Source organism: Prunus avium, chromosome 4 (genome assembly GCF_965620075.1).
Source record: "Prunus avium chromosome 4, drPruAviu1.hap1.1, whole genome shotgun sequence".
NCBI classification, from domain to species: Eukaryota; Viridiplantae; Streptophyta; class Magnoliopsida; order Rosales; family Rosaceae; genus Prunus; species Prunus avium.
In genome coordinates this window covers 10,451,265-10,458,020 of record NC_142287.1, presented here as the reverse complement: position 1 = coordinate 10,458,020, position 6,756 = coordinate 10,451,265, and the positions used below count along the sequence as shown (strand labels likewise).

Sequence of the window (6,756 nt, the reverse complement as noted above, 5' to 3'; positions counted from 1 at the left end):
CTCTTGCTTTAAATTTTGTTTTAGATTTAACTTCCTAACTTCTTGAATTTGGTAATCTAAAGTACATAACTAATTTGAACTTCTCAGTCTTCGTGGGTACGACCTCGTACTTGTCTTGCTATACTACTAATTGCCCCGTACAATTGCGAGTTAACATATTATTAACAACAAATTTTGGCGCCGTTGCCGGGGACTGAACGAAAGTTCTTCCCTGGTTATGTGCCCAAGGTTACCCTATTCTTTTTAGTGTTTCTAATTAATCTAATTTTCTGTTTCAGGTAGTTTATGTCTAAAAATCCATTACTTGAACAAGTGAGGTCTTCGTTCCAACGTTCTAGATCTTTGAACGCAGGACCATCATTGCAACCCAGACGAGTGACCTCTGAAATTCAGAATCGTCTAGAAAGGGAGTTGTCAACTGCAAAAGAGCAAGCTCTTGCTACATTTACAAGTCTTGCTCTCCACACTGAACTTCCCGGTTCTTCACTTTCAAATTCGGAAGCAAGTTCAGACCAAGAAGAAGAAGAAATGATGGCTGCCATTGAGTTCATGGGAGAACTTGATATCCCAACAATTCCAGCATCTCCTTCAAGCATTTTTCTGCCCACTGTAGCTCGAAATTATGAGCTTAAATCTTCTCATCTTAATATGCTGCCTTCCTTTTATGGTTTACCTAATGAAGATCCATTGACTCATATAAAGGATATTTTTAATGTTGTGAGTTCTTTTCCCTTGACAGGTGTGACAGAAGATCAACTTCGAATGAGAGTGTTTCCATACACTTTAAAGGATAAGGCGAAGTATTGGTTGAATTCTTTGAAGCCTGGTTCACTCACTACATGGTCTGCCATTCAAAAGAAGTTCCTGGAAAAATACTTCTCCACGCAAAAGACCGACATGCTTAGGGACAAGATCTTGTTATTTGCACAGCAAGATGATGAATCGTTTTGTGAAGCATGGGAGAAATTCAATGGGTTGCTCAACCAATGTCCTCATCATGGGATTCCATTGAAGCTTCAAATGCGTATGTTTTATAAAGGACTAACCCCTTCTAGTCATAATATAGTCACCAATTTTGCAGGTGGTTCTTTTAAAACCAAAACTCCAGAAGAAACGTACGAACTCTTTGAGGAGATAGCAATGGAGACCCAACATACGGATACAAGAGGTAAACGTGTTATTAGTGGTTCTAATGATGCTTCTAGTGTGCAGATTTCAAAACTGGAACAAAAGCTAGATGCTCTTCTTGCATTAAACTCAAGAAGCCCTCCGAAGGAAGTGTGTAGCATTTGTGAATCTCATGACCATGCTACCACAACTTGTCCACTTGGGGCTGGATATCCAGAATTTGTGCAAGAGCAAGCTAAGTTGGTAAATTCCTACAACCAAGGTCCAAGAAATGATCCATACTCTCAAAGTTATAATCCAGGTTGGAGGAATCATCCAAACTTTTCATGGAGAAATACCCAGAATCAAGCAAATCCCCCTTCATTCCAAAGGCCACAACAATCATCATCATCATTGGAAGATATAGTGAAGCAGATGGCAATCAACCAATCCAATTTTCAGCAAACTACACAAGCTGCCATCTCCAAATTGGAAGTCCAATTAGGCCAAATAGCTGCTGAAATAACTCAAAGAGTGCCTGGGAAATGGCCAAGCCAAACTGAGATCAATCCAAAGAACCCAGAAGCCAAGGCCATTCATGTGCTCAGATCAGGTAAGATCATTGATAATAAAGATGATTCTAATCTTTCAAATGATGTTGTGATTGTAGAAGATAAAGACGAGGAGACCATGGCTACGGAAGGAGAACAACTCAAAACTTCTCAATCTGCTCCTAAGGCCAAATCAGATTCTCAGAAATCCGATCAATTCCAATTGCATAAAAGGGATGACAAATTTGTGCCACCACATCTTCAAGAAGATAGATACGTGCCACCCGCTCCATATGTTCCACAGATTCCATTTCCAGGCCGTCTTAAGAAAGCAAAGCAAGATAAGGCTTTTAAAGAGATTTATGATATTTTGAGTAAAGTTAATATCAATTTGCCTTTGCTTGATCTTATTGAACAGATTCCTGCATATGGAAAATTCATCAAGGACTTGAAAACTCACAAGCTCAATTTCGCTCCAAATGAAGGAGTAAAGCTCGACCAGAATGTAAGTGCTGTATTGCAAAGGAAGCTTCCACCAAAACTAGATGATCCTGGCAGCTTTGACATTCCCATTAACATTGGAGGCAAGAAGGTTGGAAGAGCCATGTTGGACTTGGGAGCAAGCATCAATGTTTTGCCATATTCAGTTTATCAAGAGCTTGGCTTAGAAGGGATGAAGAAGACTTCAATGCGACTTGAACTAGCTGATCATTCTATAAAATATCCAAAAGGTATTGTAGAAGATATTCTAGTTCAAGTTAATACACTAATTCTCCCTGCTGATTTTGTAGTGATGGACATGGAAGACAATCCAAATGGAGATCGTGTTGATCCCATTCTCCTAGGCAGACCATTCATGGCCACTGCAGACACAATCATCAAAGTGAAAGATAGCACCCTCTCCATGACTGTTTTGGGTGAAACTGTTGAATTTAAAATGCTTAATGCTCTATCTCAACCTTCTATCTCTCTTGATTCTTGCTTTTCAATTGATGTTGTGGATCATGAGGTTTCTTCCAAAATTTTGCAGAGAAAGTCTAATGATGCTCTAGAAGCTGTCTTAACACAAGAAGAGGAAGATCTTTGTGAACCGGAGTTCCAAGAAGTGGTGGCTGCCTTAGAAGTGTTTCCGCCATACCCACCATCCTTTAGGCCACCAATCGAGCCTCTTGGACCATCATCCACGAAATTGGAGCCATCCATTGTCATCCCACCAAAGCTAGAACTTAAACCTCTTCCCAATAATCTTAAATATACATATTTGGGTGGTAACGAAACTCTCCCTGTTATAATTGCTGCAGGTCTCTCCTCACATGAAGAAGAGAGCTTAATTAAAGTTCTAAAAGAGCATAAAACAGCCATTGGGTGGACCATAGCAGACATCAAAGGAATTAGTCCAAGCATGTGCATGCACCGGATTTTAATGGAAGAAGACAGCAAACCATCTCGTGATGCCCAAAGGAGGCTAAATCCCAACATGAAAGAGGTGGTTAGAGCTGAAGTTTTAAAGCTACTCGATGTAGGAATCATCTACCCAATTTCAGATTCTAAGTGGGTGAGCCCTGTGCAAGTTGTTCCAAAGAAGTCCGGAATCACCGTTGTGAAGAATGAGAAGAATGAGCTAGTTCCTACACGAACTGTCACTGGTTGGAGAGTTTGCATTGATTGCAGGAAGTTGAACACATCCACTAGAAAAGATCATTTCCCCTTACCTTTTATTGATCAAATGCTTGAACGTTTATCTGGCCATGCTTACTATTGTTTTCTTGATGGTTTTTCAGGTTATAATCAAATTCCCATTGCTCCGGAAGACCAAGAGAAAACCACATTCACATGCCCATTTGGTACGTTTGCTTATAGAAGGATGCCATTCGGTTTGTGCAATGCCCCAGCAACTTTCCAAAGATGCATGATGTCAATCTTTTCAGATATGGTGGAACGATTCATTGAGGTATTTATGGATGATTTTTCAGTTTTTGGTTCCTCTTTTGATAATTGTCTTCACCACTTGTCTCTAGTGCTTAAAAGATGCCAGGAAACAAATCTGATTTTGAATTGGGAGAAGTGTCACTTCATGGTGAGACAAGGCATTGTGCTAGGCCATGTGATTTCAAGCAAGGGAATCGAAGTGGATAAAGCCAAGATCGATCTCATCTCAAATCTTCCACCCCCTACCTCTGTTAAAGGAATTAGAAGCTTTCTAGGTCATGCTGGATTCTATAGAAGGTTCATCAAAAATTTCTCAAGCATTACAAGGCCATTGTGTAATCTCCTTGCTAAGGATGCTGTTTTTGAGTTTAATGAAGCTTGCATGAAAGCTTTTTCTACCTTGAAGATGGAGCTAACTTCAGCCCCTATTATCATAGCTCCGGATTGGTCTTTACCATTTGAAATAATGTGTGATGCCTCTGACTTTGCTATTGGTGCAGTTTTAGGTCAAAAGAAGAACAAGCTGCCCCATGTGATTCATTATGCTAGCCGGACCTTGAATGATGCTCAAATCAACTACTCCACAACAGAGAAGGAGTTGCTTGCTGTGGTTTTTGCTTTAGAAAAATTTCGTTCTTACCTTGTTGGTTCTAAAGTAATTGTTTATTCTGACCATGCAGCCCTTAGATACTTGCTCACTAAGAAGGATGCCAAACCACGCTTGATTAGATGGATTCTCTTGCTGCAAGAATTCGATTTGGAGATTCGAGATAAGAAGGGATGTGAGAATGTGGTAGCTGATCATTTGAGCAGAATTGTGGTTGAAGAAAAAGGAGGAGCTGTGCTACCCTTGAATGAGACTTTCCCTGATGAACAACTATATGCTGCCCAAGTCAAAGAGCCATGGTATGCTGATTTTGTTAATTATCTTGCTTGTGGTGTTCTTAGAAATGATCTAACTTCTCAGGATAAGAAGAAGTTCTTTTCCATGGTGAAACATTATGTATGGGATGAACCTTTCTTATTCAAGCATTGCCCGGATCAACTCATCAGAAGATGTGTTCCAGAAGAAGAGCAAGAAAGCATACTTAGGCATAGCCACGAATTGGCCTGTGGAGGTCACTTTGGAGCTAAGAAAACAGCACTTAAAATTCTGCAATCTGGTTTCTTTTGGCCCACTCTATTTAAAGATGCATTTAATTTTTGTGTTAAGTGTGATAGGTGCCAAAGGATGGGGAACATAAGTCGCAGGAATGAAATGCCATTGAATAACATACTTGTTGTGGAGCTCTTCGATGTGTGGGGTATTGATTTCATGGGACCATTCCCATCTTCCTTTGGTTATACTTACATACTTGTTGCTGTTGATTATGTGTCTAAATGGGTGGAAGCCATAGCCACCAAAACCAATGATTATAAGGTGGTGCTGAAGTTCTTGAAGGATAATATTTTCACAAGGTTTGGTACTCCAAGGGCTGTCATTAGTGATGGAGGCAGCCACTTCTGTAACAAGCCATTCGAAGCACTCATGAAGAAGTACAACATCACCCATCGAGTCTCTACACCATATCATCCGCAAACTTCTGGTCAAGTGGAAATAAGCAATAGAGAAATTAAGCACATCCTGGAGAAGGTGGTGAACAATACAAGGAAAGATTGGGCAGCTAAGCTCAATGATTCATTATGGGCTTATAGGACTGCATATAAGACTCCCATTGGAATGAGCCCTTATCGTCTTGTGTTTGGGAAAGCTTGTCACCTGCCAATGGAGCTTGAACACAATGCTTTTTGGGCCATCAAGAAGTTAAATTTTGATCTAGACAAGGCAGGCCATGCAAGAAAGTTTCAGCTCAATGAATTGGAAGAAATTAGACATGAGTCTTATGAGAATGCAAAGCTTTACAAAGAACGAACCAAGAGTTACCATGACAGAAACATTCAACGGAAAGAGTTCTCCAAAGGTATGTCAGTTCTTTTGTTTAACTCACATTTGCGTCTCTTTCCAGGAAAATTGAAGTCTAGATGGCAAGGCCCATTCACCGTGGTCAATGTTTCTCCCTATGGAGCTGTGGAGATTCAAAACCCTAAAGATGGCTCGACTTTCAAAGTAAATGGACAACGTTTAAAGCCATTCTATGAGGGAGTTTCAGCTGGCATCCAAACTGGCCATGTGGTATATCAACTTCCCTTCGTACCATCAACTTAGCTGATTGCACAATGTCTTGCCAAGACAGTAACTAAGGCGCTTCTTGGGAGGCAACCCATGTGTTCAAGAAGAAGGTGCTTGGTAGCAATCGACCTAATCGCATCAAGGGGAAGCATTTCAATCCTTTCTCTTTACTTGTTTTGTTTTTATTTTTAAGTTTCTGTTCCTTTTTATAAATAAATAAATATAAAAATTAAAATAAAATAAAAAAAAAAAAATTCATATAAGCTAACTTTTGGTAACCCCAGTGAGCACCTCCGTCAATACAGTGTCTAGGAGTTCTTTAGGCGACACCTTCGGTGTCTAAGAAGTTTGAGTTTTAAGCGGGACCATTGTGACCCCTCCAACCTTCCCGGATCCCCTGGCTGTGTTTTCTGAGGCCCTTAACTGGTCATCCATGAGTTGCTTATATATTCATTTTTTTTTTTTTTTTCCTAAACCTTCTTCTAAACTTTTCCCTTTATCATTTGTTTGTTCTCAATCATCTTTTGTATGCTTTCACATTGAGGACAATGTTTAATTCAGGTCTGGGGGGAAGGTTTTCAAATTTCATTCATTTGTGTTTCAATTTTCGTTCATTTGTCACTAATTTTTTTTTCTAAATGTCATACAATCGATGCTATGGAGCTGCCATTGAGGTTTTCATATCAGAATTTTGCACTTCACAAAGCTTTGGCTCTTAGAATTCTGGTGGCTAAAGTACCATGCTCAAATTCTTGAAGGAAAATAGTGGAGACTACCCTAGTGAGCTATATCGAGCCTAATTGCTTTCTTGAGAGGGTTTAAAGTGTTCTATTTCTCATCCATACTTATTTTCTTCAATTCACTCTAATTGATCTCATCATTTCATTTTGATCGAATACTATGGATGATTCTCTTTTGCAGATATCATATGCTTGCTCTCATTCATGAATGAACTCATTGAAGTGATGCTAGGCTATGTGTGTATAACCATTCTATATG

At 39.7% G+C, this 6,756-nt stretch overlaps 1 non-coding gene across 1 annotated transcript; it reads right to left on the bottom strand.

Moving 5' to 3' along the window:
* Window positions 1-897: 897 nt before the first annotated feature.
* LOC148294768 (small nucleolar RNA R71) lies at window positions 898-1,004 on the bottom strand. The gene has a single exon (XR_015835636.1). It is a non-coding gene; the product is annotated as a small nucleolar RNA R71 (small nucleolar RNA).
* Between the last annotated feature and the right edge of the window lie 5,752 nt (window positions 1,005-6,756).